This window comes from Trachurus japonicus, chromosome 16 (genome assembly GCF_045865225.1).
Source record: "Trachurus japonicus isolate A0001 chromosome 16, Traja_1.0".
In the NCBI taxonomy this organism is placed as follows: domain Eukaryota; kingdom Metazoa; phylum Chordata; class Actinopteri; order Carangiformes; family Carangidae; genus Trachurus; species Trachurus japonicus.
The window spans coordinates 27,391,798-27,411,543 of NC_140922.1; the positions used below are offsets into that span (position 1 = coordinate 27,391,798).

General features: G+C 42.4%; 1 protein-coding gene across 3 annotated transcripts in view; it reads right to left on the minus strand.

Moving 5' to 3' along the window:
* The window catches only part of ncalda (neurocalcin delta a), a 74,539-nt gene that overhangs the window by 26,216 nt on the left and 28,577 nt on the right, over positions 1 to 19,746 (minus strand). Inside the window, exon 1 of one of the 3 annotated variants that reach the window (XM_085802933.1) lies at positions 12,420 to 12,646. The exons of 1 other annotated variant lie outside the window; for it this stretch is intronic. The gene's annotated coding sequence lies outside the window, so the exon portion shown is untranslated. Of the gene's footprint in view, positions 1 to 10,859; positions 10,961 to 12,419; positions 12,647 to 19,746 lie in introns of those variants that run through there. One more of the 3 variants, XM_085802935.1, reaches the window with a different exon arrangement.

Here is a 19,746-nt window from a genome sequence, read left to right on the forward strand (position 1 = left end):
GCTTCCTGTGGTCAAAGGGAAAATATAGAAACAGGATGTAACATCACGGAAAATAACAAACAGGGCGGAAGTGACGCCACAGTGAAGGTCAGAGGTCAGGACGAGTCTGGCGGGGCTGGGATCTAGTGAACCGGGGTGGAGGATGTTCTTCTGCACTGACAACACAAATTAACTTCTTATTTCTCTGCTTAATGTGAAACGTAATTAAGTTTTTAGGATTTTAAGAAGTTAATTTCATACAACAGTGGTTTAATTTGAGTCTTTAAACTCCTGTGCAGCTTTCCAGCGTGTTAAAACTCCTCGCAGCAGTGAGGATGTTTCCGTATTTTGCTCCAGGGAAGAAGAAAAAACGAGTGCATGCGATAAGGTTAAGTGGACACAGAGCAGCAGTGAGCGAGCGCTTAATAACCAGGTTACAACAACAGCTTTTTTCCCCAGTAACTTGATTTCTTAAATGTCATGTAAATAGGAAACCTAGTTCCTGTGTCAGGGCGGAGGAGCAGAGGAACATTAAACCTTATCTCCGCATAAAGATAACCAGGTGTTTAATCACATTTTAACAGTCAGACTTTGTGCAAACAGAGTATGGAGCGGCTGGATGATAAAAACGGTCTTTAAATTAGGAAATGTGGTTTTATATTTAACATAACTCCATCAACAAACATATAAACTCTTTTTCTGACCCCGTATGACTTTGTTTCTCTGAGTAATCTGATTACATAACCTGAATCCACTACTCCATTGATTATGAACAGGAAGTGTTGGCCATTGTTCGTTTAGTTGGAGGTGATTTGAGGTTTAGGGTGTGGATGTCAAAGAAGACGTATCACAAAAGGTGGTGCCATAAAACCCACATCCTCATATTAGTCATATCTAATGGCTGATAACTCTTTATTATTGGATTTCTCCTGTATTTATGAAGAAGGTTCACTGGAGATCAGTGACTTACGTAGTGGAGAAAACTAATTTTAGTAACGGTCGGCGAGCTTTCCAGCTGCATATTTTGTGTTTTGCTAATTTGGCAGCGTAAATACTTTCACATTGATGCACTGGGGATGGGAATATTTCTCTATATCTCTCTCTCCTTTTGTCTCACACACAGAATTTTCTCAAATGAAACATAATAAGAAATGGAGGAACCATCAAAAAGGTGCGGTCACTCCTCCTCAGATCGTCAGTGAAATTGTTTTGCTCCTACAATGACTTTTCTTTTTCTTTTCGATTTTCCTCACCCTGCCGCTTCCCTCCGACCTCAGGAACTCACCGGATTAGCTCGCTGCTCACCTCGGATCTGTCCCTCTCTGCCTGGTAGGGATGTACAGTACCGACTGTGAGAAAAATAACAATGCGGCCAATCCTTTTTATTCCTCTTTTGTGTGAAGAAAAACCCAAGAAATCTTAATTTCTCACAAAAAACGAATTCTTCGCTCACTTAACTTTAACAAACTGAACATGCACGCTCACTCTGGCGTCTCAGCAGCGAGTCACATCTCCTGAAAAAGAGAATAACAACACGGCTTCTCCTCTGAGTCAGCACAATTTGCCACTGGCCATCAGTATTTACCGATGGCTAATGGCAACCAATGAGGTTGAATATCATCTGATACCTTGCTCATTATCCATCTTTGTGCAATAAACTGTTCATCTGCCTTCAGTGTTTTGCAACTGGTCTCCAGAATCTCTGCAAACTGACAACAAGAGGCGATGAACTAGAACTACTGACACACTCATTATCTCCATCAGTGCGACTGGGAACCAGTCAGTGCTGCTGCTCTCAGAGGTCACCGTGTTTCCAGTCTTTAACGCACGCTGCATTTCTGCTAATTAAAGCAGATATCAGTGGAATGTTTTTGTTAATATAAGTCCTAAATAGTCCTATTTTCCGTCAGCAATCACTTACATGAAGTATTTCAGCCTAAACACGAGTCTCTCCGTCACTCTGCTCTGCTGTAACCCGAGGAGAAAATTTTCCTTGTGGGATACAAGTGTTATCCAATGAGGGGAGAGAACGGCATGAAGGGCTGTGTGTGCAGCCAAGGGATGCGCGTGAATGTGGTGACGTAGCACGAGGACCAATTGATGCCTGACAAGGGCGGGGGCTGCTAACTCATGGTGCGTTCAAGGAAACTCGTACTTTGTGTTTTTCCTTCCTGTGAAGTCATACCAGTTCGATCTGGTACGAGTTCACGGGTCGGAAGTTACGAGTGGCCGTTATAGGGAACTTTCACAGACAACAGGACGGTAAAAACACGAGCTACGGGTTACCTGGAACGCTCCCAAGTCGTAGTTGTGACTTGAAGCTGTAACTTACGGTTTCAAAAGCCTGCCTTGAACACAGCATTAGCCGAAACGGCCGTGCCACTGATATCTGCTTTAAGGAATTGCTACAATAGAAACTAACAACGTTCAGCCTCGTTTCATGATGCTCATAATGCTCCTGAAACTCTGCTTTGATGGAAGATTGTTATATTAAGGATGGATTAAATGATGTAATGTGTTGCTGATCGTGTTCATCCCTTCGTGGCCTCAGTTTAGCATCTTCTATTGCTACCTCCTAATGATCCTCTAAATCAAAGCGCAGTGGAAAAAAAACCTTTGAGACGTGGTAGATGAGAGAATTTAAAGTGTAAATGACAAATCTGCAGAGAGATGATGATGGGAGAACTGTGCTGATAGCTAATCACAGAGTACGTCTCAACACTGTCTTTGTAGTCTACTTGCCAGCCCATAGGGCCCCATTGTGAACCCGGAAATGTTGAGTACCCCAAAGTTTTATGTTAGAAATATATAGTATGGGTCCCCAGTATTCAGAAACTGCCGGATGCTAATTTATATATATTGGGCAATTAGCACAATTGACATAATTAGCATAAATTAGCATAATTTCCTATATGGGCAATATTTCAACAAAATTGACTTGGCTGATCTGGGCAATATTGGAGTGGTTTTAGGGGTTATTGATGGTGCTGAATCCATTTCTGACATTTTCAAAATTCAAAATGGCTGTCTAAACCGGTAGTGACCAGATTTAAACCGCCAGTGGGCCGATTTTGATGGATTTCAATCTGGTCCCTTCCGGTTTAGACAGCCATTTTGAATTTTGAAAATGTCAGAAATGGATTCAGCATCATCAATAACCCCTAAAACCACTCCAATATTGCCCAGATCAGCCAAGTCAATTTTGCTGAAATATTGCCCATATAGGCAATGATGCTAATTTATGCTAATTATGTCAATTGTGCTAATTGCCCAATATATATAAATTAGCATCCGGCAGTTTCTGAATACTGGGGACCCATACTATATATTTCTAACATAAAACTTTGGGGTACTCAACATTTCCGGGTACTCATTGTTGGCAAGTAGACTATTGTCATACATTCATAGATATAACCTGCATCTGCGTGTACTGTATGGTGAGCAGCTACCAACCACACAGGTTTGCACATAACACGACTCTTCTTCATTTCCCCCCCTCTGCGTGACAGACAGCCATCTTTGCTCACAATAAGAGCGCATGCAGCTTCAGAAAAGCAATTTCCAAGCAACATATTGCATTTCAAGTTGTTTTCAAGCGACAGTTCAGTGATGGTACCACTCATCTCTCCTTCGCCTCACGTACCCCACTCAGGCATGCACCCTGACTGCCAAAGATCTCTGCAAGCGCTGAGGAATTTTAAGTAGCTGTGTATCAGAGATCCATCACCTCCGAGCTGCCATATTGTCATGTGAAACACTCCCTTTGGGATGTTATATACATGTTGTTATTATTGCATTTCAATGCAAAAAAACGCAGGTATGAGTTCAAAATAATGTCAACAGTAGCAGGACGTATTCTTATGAACACATTTTATCCTTCACAGTGTGTGCTATAAAATTTCTACCTGTGATTCCTAAAATAAAAAATATCAAATTTTACTTTTTAAATTAAATAATCAAGGCTGAATTATTGAATTATTAAACCCTGACTCTACGATGCGAGGCAAGGCAAGGCAAGGCAAGGCAATTTTATTTGTATAGCCCGTTTTTACAAACAGTTTGTCTCAAAGGGCTTTACATGGCATCATAACAACATCCTCTGTCCTTAGACCCTCACATCGACTGAGGAAAAACTCCATGGAAACCCTTTTAACAGGGAAAAGTCGGAGAAACCTCAGGGTGAGCAACAGAGGAGGGATCCCTCACCCAGGACGGACAGACGTGCAATAGATGTTGTTACAGACAAGAAAACAGTTTACAGTTTGGTCAGGTTGTACCGAGGAAGAATCATTTACAATGAAGTACAGAACAGACAGAAACATGTGTGGTATTCCCTGAAAAAACACAGAGACCTCGCCAAACTTTTGCTGCAGCATAATGCACAGTGGTTCAGCGACGCACCGCCGGGCAGTGCTTCATTCTGCGTGACATTGGGCCCATTTCTTCTCTTTACCTCGCTGCTGCAGAGACGGAGGATGAAATTAATATTTTCTGGATTTGTGAAGTCAATTTTTTGGCTCTTACATTTTTTTGTGCTCTGTTCTGCCAAACCCTGTTTTTTTAAATTGAGTATTCACTTTTAGAAACAGGCTCATCGCTCAGCTTTATACGCATAAAGACTATTTTATTTTGGTCTCTCGTTGTTTCCTTTGTTCACAGTGTGAGAGATAAATCACCACAAAGAACACCACACACAAGCGAACACAAATACTCGCATGGCTCTAATATCGCAAAGCAAAAACCACACGCTCAATTTCTCTGAAACCAAAACGCACAGATGAAAATAATTATATGTAAAGTAAAGTAAAGTGTAAACAGCACTGACCAAACCTTGTTTACCAAATGCAATACATGCATCCTGATGATACACACTAATAAAGATGATGTTAACTTTACATCTTTGATTCACAGATAGCCAATCCAATCCACTTTTTATATATAACACATTTTGGAAATATAAAACACAGCAGTCAACAAAATGGGTAAGAAAACACTTAATAAGAATTGAAAATAAATATGAAAGAGCCCCAGATAGCAGATAGATAGTTCAACTACAGACAAATAAACTCCTGGAAGCAGCAGCTTCTCTTGTGTTCACGATGACACAACAGAGTGTGTGTGAATTCCTCTGCATCTAAAAATAGAACATCTGTTTCCCATAGTTTCCCCCCCTCCCCAAACCAATGCATGGCACCCTATAGGCCAAGACTTTCCTTTAAAAAAAAGAAAAAAAGATCCATGTCAGCAAGTGTGACTCTGTGTGGGACCTTTTCACTGGGGGCCATCTTTGAGAGCTCTCTGCAGCCTGTTGGGGGCTGTGGATTTTAAGTTGCGTGACCTCTGATCTCTTCATATAGAAGCCCATGGGAGAATGACAAAGAGCGCCAGAGCTGACCAGCTGTCCCTCCGAACTCGCACCGCGTCTGTCTGAGATGAAATGCTTTCACAGGAGGAGGAGGAGGAGGAGGAGGGGGGTGGTAGGGGACGATGGCGAGTGCAATTATTTATACACCGCTGCTCCTCTGAGGGAAAAAACTTGTTTTATTTTTATCATAAACTCATCTCTGGGTCAGATACGGTCCAACGTAAACTGTTGACACACCACTTCCCAGTCCTTACAGCCTTCCTATATATCATCCCTTTAAAAACGCAACCGCACAAAAAAAAAAGAAAAAAGATCCAGCTTCCATGATCCAGGCTGAAGACGACAGAGCGCTGCTGTTTGTCAAACGTCCAGCGAACTCATTGAATATTTCCATAAGTGGAGCTGATGTCATATTTCTGAAGGTATTTTTTCCTCTCCTTACAATCACTGATGAGTCCCAGGCCACAGCAGCTACGGCAGCTACAGCACAGGATGGAGGTCACTGTGTTCGGGCAGACAGGCGCTGTAAAAATGTATCCTTCCTGCGCCGCCGCATATGTTCAAATATAAACACAACAATAAGATGCAGAGCAGAGCAGAGCAAAGCAAAAACTGAAAACTAAAAAACAAAAAACTCGTCCTTAACAGGGTTCGAAACGCCCCGATGAATGCACGACGCATCCATCTAGTGCAGTTGGTGCTCTGACAGTGGATGAGTAATCTCCACTTGACCCGAGGTGAACTATAAACTTCAACCAGGGGATTGTGTTGTACCTCCACTGTCCAGGCTGAGAGGAGAGAGAGGTGTCAGAGCCGCTCAAGTGAAGTCAACACTCAGGCTGACATTTCCACAGTGGGGAAAATTACACTGTATAAACTAATTTTGAGATTCGAGTGCCATTACCATTGTTAGTGAGCCAGGCGCACGTACATGGAGAGGAGTCAGTGTGCTGCATGTTTCACTGCTGCTTGTCTCTGCTGCACACACTTTAACCCTTCAGGGGTCTGAGCCTATATTGCCTTCATGAGAGCATATAAGAAAAATGTTTACCATACTCATGTTTGGTATCTTTTTTTTCAGCACAACTTCACCTATGATCTGATCGCACCCAAAATTACACAAACATCATGTAGAGTATCAGCTGATTTTTTTTTCTCCATTTTGTAAATTAACAAAAAATGACGAATATATTAAAAGAAATGCAACGCCTGCCCATCCCATCCCATCCCATCCCATCCCATCTCAGCGTTACGCTCTGATACATAAATAATATTGTACAATTAAAACTATCTCTGGTTTTACAGTACATGTTCTATCAATGTCAAACAAAAATCTGCACTTTTCGAGTGAAGCTGCTCCAGGTTACCTAGGTTTTTGTTGCGGCGTGTGATCTGATCACCATGCTATGAGATAATAACAGAACGTTACAAGGCAGAGTTGTTTTAGAGGTAAATTCATGCAAAACCGCTGATGCGCGTTCCTGTCGGGGGCAGTTTTTCAACAAGCAGTCTCTGAATTTACCTCTAAAACAACTCTGTCTCAATTTGCCAAAATGTTGAACTATCCCTTTAACAAAAGTGGACAACAAACCTAAAGCTACAGAGTGTAAGAATATAAATGCACTCTCAGAGTTCTCAAGGCCAATGTGAATTACTTAAGACCGACTTGTGACAGTTCCCTCAGTGATGTTTTTGTTTGCCGGGTTGAAACCAGAGGCGGTGGCGTGAAGGGAGCTCTTGTTGAGGAGAAGTTTATGTGAGAGCATGCAACATTTTAAGAGCTTTTTTCCACCTTTTAAAACGTCACATGCTGCTGCACAAAATGTGTCAATTTGCACCCTGACGCCCGTGGAGGTTTGTGACAACCTGATGAATGCGGAGGAGCGACGTTTGATGAGCAGGTGCCTTTATTGTTCAATATATCCTCTGATCTGCCATGTGTGTGTGTGTGTGTCTGTAACCGCAGGATGAAAAAGGTGAATTTTACACCACGGGGATCATCATGTGCACACACACACACACAGAGGAGAGAGGCTGTATCTTAACAGTATAAAGTGCATTTTGGGTGTATTTAACTGTGAAAAAGAAGGTCACTCCACCAGGCGCATGATTCACAGGGGTTGTACTTAGTCCATTAATTAATCCTGGGAGTGTTTTGGCCATAACATGCAATAAACCAATCAGAGTGTGGAGGGCCGAGGAACAAGTGGTCTGTGTACAGCATCACACACACTTGATGTGATGTTTTTGGTTTATTACGAAACTGTAAATGTAGTAGGTGACAAACGGGAGGAAGAGCCTCATTTCAATCCAAGTTACGGCCGTAGGTCACAGAGGTCCGGACCTCGGTAAATATTTCATCCATAACTTTCAATGCTTCTACCACCGGTGTTGTGTCAGACCGGTTCTGCTCCGTTTGAAAGGCGAAGGAAGCCCGTATGTGGAAAGACGTTGCCTCCGAGATGTAGAATGTGAATTATAGAAGAGAAACACACATTTCAGGACCAAAATACTATATAAAAAAAAAAGAACATTTAAGTGTGACAAATCTGCAAATAAGTAAGAAATCAGGAAGGGGGCAAATACTTTTTCACTGCACTGTATTTAATGGAGCGGGAACAATACCTATATGTTCTCAGCTGTAAACGGTAGGCTAAATATAATCATAGAAGGCTGAAAACCACAGGACATTTCTGTTCTGATAGTCAGCGGTGTAAAGCTCAAGCATGTGGGAGCCTCCTTTCATATCTAATGGGTCTATAATAATAATAATAATAAGTCTACTGTTTATAATTGTGGGTCATTTTGAAGTGATTATGTACAACCTATACAATAACTACTAGCTTGAAGCACATTGAGTTTACGCTTGCCGTATGAAATGTGCTATATAAATAAATTTGACTTGACTTGACTAGAGGGGTCCAAAGTGATGCATAGTTTTTTGTCAAATAATGTGAATATTTTCTGCAGCTGACCTGGCTACGGCCCAGCATCATGGTTAGAAGAAGAGGCAGCTGTGACCTTCTGAGGCCATTAAACCTGACATATCCCAACATCTAAGCTCGTCTTATGTGATCTATATTACTTTCTGCTGCCTGAAGATAGCAACACACCAACGACGCACATGACCACAGTTCAGTTTTAAAACCTACACACCCATGGGGGCTCGGATCGGCACTAATGTTGTGGCTGCTTAAACAACATGGGCGTTGGATGGAGAAGACTACAACCGTGTCTGTGAGTGTGAAACAAACACTTGACGGGGCCTAAGGTGTTTCCGATGGCTGACAATCACTTACCATTAACAAAACAATTAAGAGTGCAGGTATATAATGTCGGCTGGGTTTTTGCTTTCCAAAGTAAATGCTCTGTCGGACGTCTGTTTATCTGAACGCTGAGACTCATTGAGTCTGTTTCCTGGTTTATAAAAAAAAAAAAAAAAAAAAAAAGCTCCATCACTCAAAGTGGCCATTATTTACCACCTGATAAAGAAGCGAGAGGAATCGAGACAGGAAAGAGCTCCAACTGCCTCCTCCAGCGTCTGTCTCTTCTCTCTATCTCTCACTGTATTCCTCACTTTAACTCCCTCCATCTCTCTCTGTTTCTGTCTCTCTCTCTGGCCGGCTCTGCTCATAAATCAGCACGTTACATAAACTGCCTTAAAGTTAAAGTTTCCACCACGGTTACACGAGACTCCCTTTAAGTACATAATGGGATGTTATGTTATAGAGCGCTGGTTCGTATGGTTCAGCTGAGATTTAAACTGTTTTCATCATGTTTTTAAAACAGATATGGGCATAAACACATCGCAGTGTGTGTGTGTGTGGTGTGTGTGTGGGCTACTGCAGGAGGGAGACAAGTCACTTTTTTCCATGATATAACTTCCTTAAATCAATTGAAACACAGCAAGAGCTCTGGATTTTCTCCACACACACACGCACACACACTTGCAGACATGCAGCACAGCCACTCTACTTTCACCCACCTGCAACCACAAAGATACAAGCTGCACACTTACACACACTCTCACACACACAACTAAAAGCAGATGATCTATATGTGTAGAGTAGTGATGGTAATAGCTGTAAGAGCAGATAACAGGCTGAGAATGAAGGATTGTGTAATTGTGTAATACTGCACCATCTGCTACTGTACTGTATTGTTTTCAATTCGCCTTAAACTCCCGGTGTGGAAGAAGCAAAGCAGAAAATCCTCCAACATGTTAAAATACAAACATGATGTTTATGTTTAAACTGGATCATTATCTCCACACAAGAGCCAGAGTCTCTCATTGTAAAAAAACAAAACAAAAAAACACCTGCTGCCTCTCAGCTGTGTTGTGGTTGTTATAGATTTGCCTAAAAATTCATGCAACATATTTTGTTATGCAGCAGAAAGATGATAGCGGGCGTTAACAGGAAGCCACGGATCTTTGACATCTCTAGATTTACTGTGGTTGGTCAGTGGAAAGTTTCAGCTTTCAAACCGAACCAGTCACCGATCAGGAAGTGGTACCGTTTTTTTGTTTTTTTTTTATGTCTAAAAAACTCTGCAGCTCCAAACAGCTGTTAGACGAAGCGGGGAAGGACGAGGTTCTCTAATTGTTATGAGGACATTAATGAGCTCAGCCCTGCAGTATCACCCTCCGTGCATGTGACGCAGAGGTGCAGAAGTAATAAAGAGACACGTATTTATCAGTTGCATGTTGAAAAAATTTAGACACGAGGATCTGACCCAGAGATAACGCCATGCCCCCCCCCCCCTCCACCAACACCGGTAGAGAGCCTGACCCTGGTGCGTTTTCGGTGTAAATGAAAGCTGGAGAGCAAAATGAGAAAATACCATGGTAACCAATCTCACCCCCGCTCAATCATCCCATTACCTCCGTTATAATGCGTGCATGTGTGCGTGTGTGTATCGAGCTGTTGGCATGAAATGACAGAGTCAGCCTGAAGTATCGCATCATTCACATGACAGATCCCTGTAAGCTGTTTGAAGCTGCTCACATCCAGAGGTTTCACCCTGATTACCAGCATCCATGCTGTCTTTAATGTAGGATATGCATATTGCATTGCACGTTTTTTTTTTTTTTTTTAATCATTTCAACATAAATCCACTGAGCCGTTGTGTAAATATATGACATAAAAGCCAAAACACCACATGTGGTCGTCTGAATTCAGTCCACGAAGCCGTTTCAAGACTTAAAGCTATAAAACATTTAGGATGATATATGTGTTCGCCACATTCGCAAACATTGTCTTGTAGGAAGACATTCAACAACACAACACACACACACTTACACACACAAACAGACACACGCGCTCACACGAGACAATCCATTGCTGCAGGATGTCAGATAAAGCAACTGGCTGTATGCTCGAGGTGTGTGTGTGCCGTGTCAGTGGGAGTCCTGCCACCGTGCCCAGTTTATAACACACACATATAACACTAAAAAACACACAAAACGCGCAACAACAGTATATGCGTAGCCGTGCACACAAATATTAAGTCTTACCAAAGGAGATGGACGTGAAAACAAAAGGAGGACATAACTTTAGTCTCCGTGTCTTGACTCAAAATGGCCTCTTGTCGTATAAATGCAGCTCATTTCACAACAGGAAGACACTTCTGGATGATGCACCGTCACACGTACAGGACAATACACGCTGGAGGAGGGCGAACGTACTGTACTCTAAACTCAAGTGTAAAACTAACAATTAAAAGTCAAATTCATACAAACTGACTGAGCTTCTCTGTGGAGACACCAGAGCAAGATGACTCACTACTATACCTGTCATAACTCCTTTAACTTTACTGTTTGTTTACATGATCTTTATCCAACTTTGAGACATTTACTGGTTAAAAAACATGTTTTAAATGAACGATGGAAATATAAGAAACATCAACCTTCATCCAAAAAGAAAAAAACAAAACAAACTACAGCTCCAGTCAGTTTAAACCTGCTCTTACCGACACTTGGGAGACTTTGACAAAGACCTGTTACATGCTCCTCTTGGCTCGTCTCCACTTCGTTAAGTTGGAGCTCGGAGGCACGAGGCAATAGATCAAGTCTGAGAGCAGCTGAGAAGGAGGGAGAGAGAGGGGGAGGTGGGGAGGGAGGGAGAGAGGTGGGGAGGGAGAATGAGGAGGGAGAATGAGAGGATGGGGAGTATTTTTTTGAAGAAAGACCCAAACCACCACTTGTTTCCCTTTTCTTTCCACCCTGTTTGGGCTAAATGTGGGCCGGCGTGCCTTTGTCTGAGGCACGCAGGGAGCAGGGGTGTATGCGCGTGTGTGGGGGGGTAATGAGGGGGTGGGAGGTCGTGAGGGTGGAGGTTTGCAGGCTGGACAACTGTCAAGAAAATCCTTAAAAATAAAAAAAACTCCTTTTAATAAATAAAACCCTCCCTCCTCACTCCTCTTGGATTTCTTTAGGGAGAAAAAAAACTGACCTTGAGACTATAGGAGTTCAGATTTTTGCAGCACATACCTCTGAGGCTTTCCCATCCCCACTGAGAGCAGGGTGGGTGTTAGTAGGGAGGGGGGGGGGGCAGGTGGCAGCTGCTCTACCCCTCTATCCCTCTCTCTCTCTCTCTTGCCTCTGTGCAGCCCACACTATGTTACACTGCCTCTAACATTAGCAACGCTTTGGGAGGAAAAGCCATGTGGAACTGCCCATCACTTCCAGCCACTCCACACATAACATGCTCTGCCCCCCCACACCTCCCTTGCCCCCCTTCGTTAACGATCGCACTCCCCACTTCTTTCTCTCTTTTCTATCATCACTCATTTCCTGCAGGGGGGTGTCTGAAAACAGATCTGGCGAGAGAGAGAAAGCAGCTTAGTCTCCTCTCCTCTCACCACCACCACATGTACTGCTGTTATTTCACTCTAAACTTTACCTACAGACTTTCCTCGAACTGCACGAGCTAACAGCAGCTGTCCTCTTTTGCTTTTTCATCCAGCTCTGAACTTGCGTGCACGGCATGCTCGTCTGGAAGCAACCAGTGTGGGCCTCCTAAAAGCAACACAACATTCACACACACACACAAAAGAGAAAACACAGGAAGCTTACCTCACTTTGTAGCGACGTACAAGCCGTTCAGCAGCCCATCACCCAGCGCTCTCCCCCTTAGACTAAAGTTTTTGCGGCAGCAGCGGCTGCAGGAGAAGCAACAGGCGAGGAGAAGAAGCAGCAGAAGAAAAAAAATAAGGAGTGCAACCAGAAAGAAACAAAGATGAGAGAGAGAGAAGAGATAGGAGAGTGGAGAGAGAAGAGGAGGAGGACAGAGGAGCGGTGAGAAGGAGGAGGAGGAGGAGGAGAGAAGGAGACGAGTGAGACAGAGCGAACGCTGACTGACAGACTCTCAGAGACGAGTTGGAGCTGGAGGTTTGTTAGAGGCTCACAAACTAACTCGCTCCTCTCTCTCTCTCTCTCTCTGCCTGCCTCCCCAGCTTGACGTCAGAGCGGTCACATGACCTCAGTCTGGTGTGGAGGGGAAATGAAAGAGGAGGGGAGACAGAGAGATAGACACAGAGAGGGAGAGAGAGAGAGAGAGAGACGGAGAAGCCTGTGTTGCCTTGGTAACAGGCACACTGCACCGCAATGATTTCAATAGGTCATCTGACACAAAGACACACACACACACACACACACACACATAGATTCTTACACAGAGAGAAGCTGGAAAAAAAAGCCGAGCACACACATGGACTCATGTGGACAAGATGAAACAGAGAAACAACACAAAGTGGTTTAAAGTTTCCCATATTGTTGTTATTATTATATTATATTATATTATTTTCATTCTCTCAGAAACAGAGAGGAATGTGCACCAGACAAACTGCACTTTTGAACCAACAGCTTTGGCTCCTTGAACCAAAACAAGCTCGTTCTGCTTCTACAACAGTTTGTTTTTACTTCGTCTACTGTACGACCTTTGTTGAAGAGCATGCATCTATAGAAAGACGGCGTCATTGTTTATTTCTTTAGCAGATTGGATTAAGATTATTTATAAATAAACTCTCATATATTTGGTTCTTATCTGGTGAAATGAAAATATATACTTTATTATTATTAGAAATGGACCTTCTTTCGTTGAAACTCCAGGAGCTACTTCTGCTCTGAGAGAAGCGTGACAAAAAAATAAAACAGAAACTCAATAATAAGTTTCATTACTTAAGGGAAGAAGGGAATATTACTCATTTATGTAACACTGTGTCAGGAGCTGATGCAGCAAACCCCAACAGATTTACATGTATAACAGCGTGATCAAACAGCCAATCAGAGATAGCGCTTAAATCAACAACAGTGGAAATTAACAGAGTACATATGGGTGATGGTTATTATTACAGCCTCATGTGTCATTAGCAGTCAGTACAGACGGATACTGGTGCGCTGTGTTCTGCTTTGCTGATGTCAAACTACTTTAAAAAAGGGTTAAATGGAAGCAGATGACTGTGCAACAGTTGGTTGAGTCAAGAAATGTAAATGATCAGCGTCTATTTTCATGCAGTTTTTGATGGATTCTCAAAGACTGGACCTTTTGGTGTTGAATCAACCTTTTTCTGATGTTTTACAGACCAAATAACTGACAGATTACTGGATAATTAAAATAATTGTTGTTCTATTTGCATTAAGAAGCTCTCAGAGTTCAGAGTTTTAACATTTTTTTTACATTAAGATCTATTAAAGGATCACCTCTAACTTCACTTCCAATAAAATCGTGCTGTGCATTGTGTGAAGTTTTCCTGGGGAGGGGCTCATGTGTGGGACAAAGACTGAGGGTTGGCAGGGGCAGTGTGGGGTGGAGAGGCCAACTAAAGACCCTCCTTATCCCATCCTCCACCACCACCAAGCCGAGAGCACGAACAGCTCCACTCTGATTCATTTGGAGAGCATCTGCTGGCTGCTGAATGCAGCACCGCGGGGCCCAGGGCAGGGTGGGGTCTGTGTGGAGGGTGGGGCTGAGGTCAGCCAAGTGAAAACTAACCCCCCACCCTCTCTCTGGACTAACTGTGAGTAAGGGTATGTGTGTGTGTGTGTGTGTGTGAGTGTGTAAGAGGCAGAGGGGGGTAGACATGCAGAGAGTGAGCAGAATAAACAGGCAGCAGTGGGAAATGGAGTTTGCAGCTGAGATAAATAACGACTGTAAAGACTCGTCGGAGCAGAGACATGATGAGGCCGTCAGGACGCCAGAGGAGCAGAGCACCGGGAGCTCAGATGATGTAAGAAAGTGAAATGAGTCAAGGCTGTCAGGTGGGTAAATTGGTTCAGGGATAAATTAGTTAGATTAAAGCCTGTGAGTCCGGGGATTAGCGGGCTGACTGGTGATGCCCCGGCTGATTAAGGTGAACACATGCGCTTGGCTTTCAGAATAACTTTTGGAGAAGAGCTGTCTTGCCATGTGAGAGAAGCCGAGCTGAGCTGAGCCGAGCACACACACTGAGACGCAGGCCGACATCATGACGCACTAATGATGAGTTACTGCAGTGCATTTGATATTTTCACCACTCTGCATAATATCTATAATAGGGATGTCACAATTACTTGTTTTCACAATTAATCGCGGTATTAAACGCCACAATTATATTAATGGTAAAGACTCTTAAATACCGTCACTTTCTAAAGGTATTTAAAGGTAAATGCACAGATACTGGTCCTTTTACGTAACATTGAATTGGTAGGAATTTAAATGCTAGAGTGTCATTTGTAATAAAAAAAAAAGATTAAAATGAACTTAAAGCAGAAGTAAGCGATCCGGTCGTTTTGGCTAACTTCCTGTCAGCTGATGGAGTTAGCAGTCCTCGCCCTCGTACCTACGTCACCACATTCACGCGCATCCCTTGGCTGCACACACAGAGAGGACCGCCCCTTTATGCCGTTCTCTCTCCTCATTGGATAAAGGTTGTAGGATACAAGGAAAGTTTTCTCCTCGGCTTACAGCAAAGCAGAGTGACTGACAGACCCGTGTTTCGGACCAAACACTCTATAGAAGTGATTGCTGTCGGAAGATATAACTATTTAAGACTTATATTAACACAAACATTTCACTTAAACTGTATTCGATTATACACAATCATTAATAGTGTTGTGAAATTGATTAATGCATAATAATCGTGATAATCGTAATACCGTGATTATTTCTCAATCGTACCACGAAAATCTAGAATTGTGAGTGATATCCATAATCTAAAGCCTTAAACCCTGTGGAGGGTCAAAGATGTTCTCATGTAGAGTTGACCACCTTTACTTGGGAACATTGTACGTCTATGTTTTCCCCAGCAACGTACAGCAACCCACAAACCTAACCCTAACCCTATAGCACCAATGAGAGAATTAGAATGACTTCATTAATCCCTTAAGAGAAAATTCATTTGTCTGTCAGCTCATCTGCCATTTGCAGGAATTAAAACATCCTGATGGATATAGGGCTGATGGATTAACCTTGTTTTTATTGCCATTGCAATATCAACATGCACGATGAACACATGACAAAAGGTTGCCTGAAATGTGATCAGCAAGCTGTAACCTGAGCTACACTGCTAGACCTAACAACAACAATCTACTTGGCATCGATTGGCACAGTTGCTCCAACAACTTATAATGTTTTGAGTTTGTTTACAGTTACAAACGTTTCCACTCTTATCTCTGTTTTTGCGTGAATTTGTGTGGCAGTGTTACAGCGCCACCACAGGCCTGGCATATGTACTAACTACAGCTTATCCAGTTGTTTCCAGAAAGACACAGGTACTGTATGGTTAATATGCACACACACCAGAATATTTGTGTATTTATTGCAAGTCATATCGCCATCGCCATACTGAATGGTATCATGCACATCGGACATTTCGTGCAAGTATTTTCTACATCTTTTCTACATCAGAATGCCCTTTACCGTCTCTCCACCACATCCCCCAGTGAGAACAACCTGCCTCCAATCACAGAGACAGATTTTGAACCTTGCATGGTCTTTTTGTGGTGGTGCTAAAAAAAAACTCACTGAAAAAATTGCAATATTTCTCATATAAGAGTTCAAAACATTACAAAGTGCATAAAAGACCAAACAAAAACTGTTTCAAATTGAAATTTCAAGACAGTATAGGCAAGACTAGCTGGTTTCATGTCCATATGAAGCGCTGGTTCTTCTCTGAATTAGACAAAATGTTTGCGTCGCTCTGTTTTTTTTGTATTCACACAGTTTTGCTCTGTCTTGTTGGTCACTCTAATCCCCACCACCACCACCTCCTCCCCCCTCTGTGACCAGTCCTCCTGGCTGAGATCCAATTCTGTGGTTGTTAAAAATGCCAAAAAAGAGAAAAGAAAAAAAAAAAGGCACTGGTTTGAAATCAGGCACCAGATCTGAACCGGGCCTTTGGTGTTAAACGGATATTTATCTGACTTTTAGAAAGGCGCTTTTCAATGTGTTTTGACCTTTACAGGAGCGTGAAACCAGCTCCTTGGTGTGTGCGTGTGTGTGTGTGTGTGTTAGGATGTAGGGTGGGTAACAGGCACTAGAGGGAATTCCTTCCTGCTGAAAGCTCAGGAAGCAACAGCATGGGCGGAAGAGAAAACAACTTCTCTTTCCAAGGCAAACCCTTCAGAAGTTGTTCCTTAGGAAGAGGAAACACTCCCCGCTCTGTGTCAATGAAACTCATGCCTAAATAACTCCATCATTGTCTGCAGCATGTTACTAAAACCAGCCCCAGGGCACAAGAAGTCAAGTATGAAACAACAGATAAAATAAAAAGTCGCAGAATGGAATTAAATCAACTGCAAATAAACAAAATCATGGGGGGAAAAAGACAAATGTCTGCTCGGAAATGTTTTTGTAAGACTCAATTGTTGTTGAATTGTGAGACCTTGAACCTGAAGGTTGGACTGGTTGGGCTAATCTCAGCAGCTGGACTTGAACGTATTAGATAACCACAGATTATAAAATGGATAATCAGCAGGCAGCGAGAGGAAAAGCCCATGCAGAGCTGGTTACAAGGTCTGAACGTCTATAACAAAATCAATGAACACATAACAGTGACTACAGATGCACAGTGACTCCTCCAGTTGCTGAGGATAGTAGGTGGTGTTGGTGTTTTCAACATGTTATCCAATACATTGAGAGGGATATTAAGTAATTTTTGCACATGCTTCTGTAACAGGCTCAGATTAGCAGCTGTAAAAAAAAAAAAAGTATTTTTATGCCCCTATAGTAACAGAGGGAGCAGATCTCTACAGAAATCACTGTTGGTGGGTTGGAAATGTGTTAAATCACATGCTAAATCTAGGATACTACACCTGCACTGTCCTGTATAATGAACAAATGTGACAGGGGCACCATGTAACTGGTTTTGTCTTGATATAGATTGTTAAGCTTCGGTGACTTAAGCCTCTCGTACACGTTCACATGGACTTGATGGTGACCCAGAGGATCATCTGAACCTCTGAACTGAAATGTTTGGAAGTTTTTAAAGAGAGGGTGGTGAGTCATAATGACAACATTGCTTATCTCATATAGACAGTGATTAAAGATGGATGAATCCTCTGCGTGACGTCACTCGACACGTTTCTCAGGAGCCGTTTTGAAGCTCAGAGTGAGCTGCTCCCATCATCGCCATGTTGGCACAGAGCGACTCCACTTAACTCCCAGCTAATCCAAAAATGGGCAAAGAGGTAGAGCATGTGTGGAGCTAAGAGTTCAGTACAAGCTGGCCTGTTGCAGGTGTACAGTCACCTATACCTGCCACACAAAAGCTCTCATTATGTACGGTAGGCAATTAAGCTTTAGGGAAATTCTAATTCAAACAGGTAAGTTATAGAAAATGTGCAGTATCATGAAGGATGATGATAGGATGTTGATAGTGACACATGATTATTATTTTGAAAATTGTGAACCTGTCCTTTAACAATGCAGGAATGCAATGCAAGAAAAATTGGCTAATGATATCTGGTTTAAACCAAAGCTCAGAACTTATTGCAAGTTGAAAAATGTGTATTGTCCAGAACCCTATGTGACTTTGCCACTGGATAGATCCAAGAGATCTTTATGTGGGGGGGCTGGGATTCTCCCTCTGGTAATAGAAGTAGGTAGGTTTAACTCAGTACCTGAGCAGGGAAGACTACAATATGCACATTATGTCATCTAAATGTAATTGAGGATGAACTGCATTTTGTGTTTCATTGTCTGTTATATGACGAAGCCAGGCAGTTTTTGTTTCAGAAAATGCAAAAATGTGAACCTGAGTTGTTTTGGGCTGATGATGATGAGGTAAAGTTGGAATGGTTCTTCAGAAAAAAAGTCTTTACTACAGCTACTTTCATTAAAAAAAGTGCCTGGACACTAAGAAAAAGTGAATTATTTATGTGAATTCCATGTGTTTTTTGTTTTTTCTGTACTCTGATGATTTTGTTTGTTGTCTAAATATGAAATGTGTCTTGTAAGCCCTTAATTGGTGCATGACACTTAAATAAATATAAATTCAAATTCATGCACCAACCTCCTCGAATGATGCCGTGTTTTGTTTTGTTCCTGTGCAAAATCAGCAGCTCTTAAAGAAAGGCAAAGATGACTTGGTCCCTATATGATGATATATACGTTTTAATGACCCACAGACAAATATGTGGGAACTGCCACGAGTCACAGATGGTTGTCTACACTTATCCATTTTATAATCTGATAAAACACTTCCCTCTTAGCAGCAGCTTAAAGCGGTGGATGTCAGTGGACACTGAAGAAGAAGTCATGGAGCTGAATGGAGGAGAGTGACTGTGTGTTTTCCTGCCATGTGCAGATGCTTTTGCACACAGTAAAATGTTTTCTAGATATCATCATGAGCACATATGCATCAAGTGACAAACCTTCAACTGGTTTCCTGCCTCACAGCTCATCACCGCTCAACATCAGCTGCTTTGAAAACAGGACCTGTTGCTGATTTAACATTTACATCTTCAGGAAAATATCATACACTGGCTCCTTAATTCAGATGGTTAATACTATTTATTCACTAAACTATGCACTATCTGTACTAAAAACCTCACATTAACAAACACAGTTGATTCATATGAGTCTGATGCGTCTCTGCTGCTCTACTGCATTATGTAGGAGGAGCTGCAGCTTCACTGTCAACACACATACAGATACAGCGTGCGGGCGGGCGGCGCCGGGGACTACGAACGACGATGACGACGGCATTGCACAGTTACAAGCTCCACTTTTTTTTTTTTTCATTATTTGTTTTTTTTATGTAACTGCCAATTACAACACATACAGGAATCAGCAGAAACCTGGCCAGCAGACAGGGAAGTGGAGTCATGTCCCACACACCATATGGTTATGAATGTAACAATGCACTGTCCTGTGAGGGTGGAGGTGGCGAGGAGTGGGGGGTGGGAGAGAGTGAGAAAGATT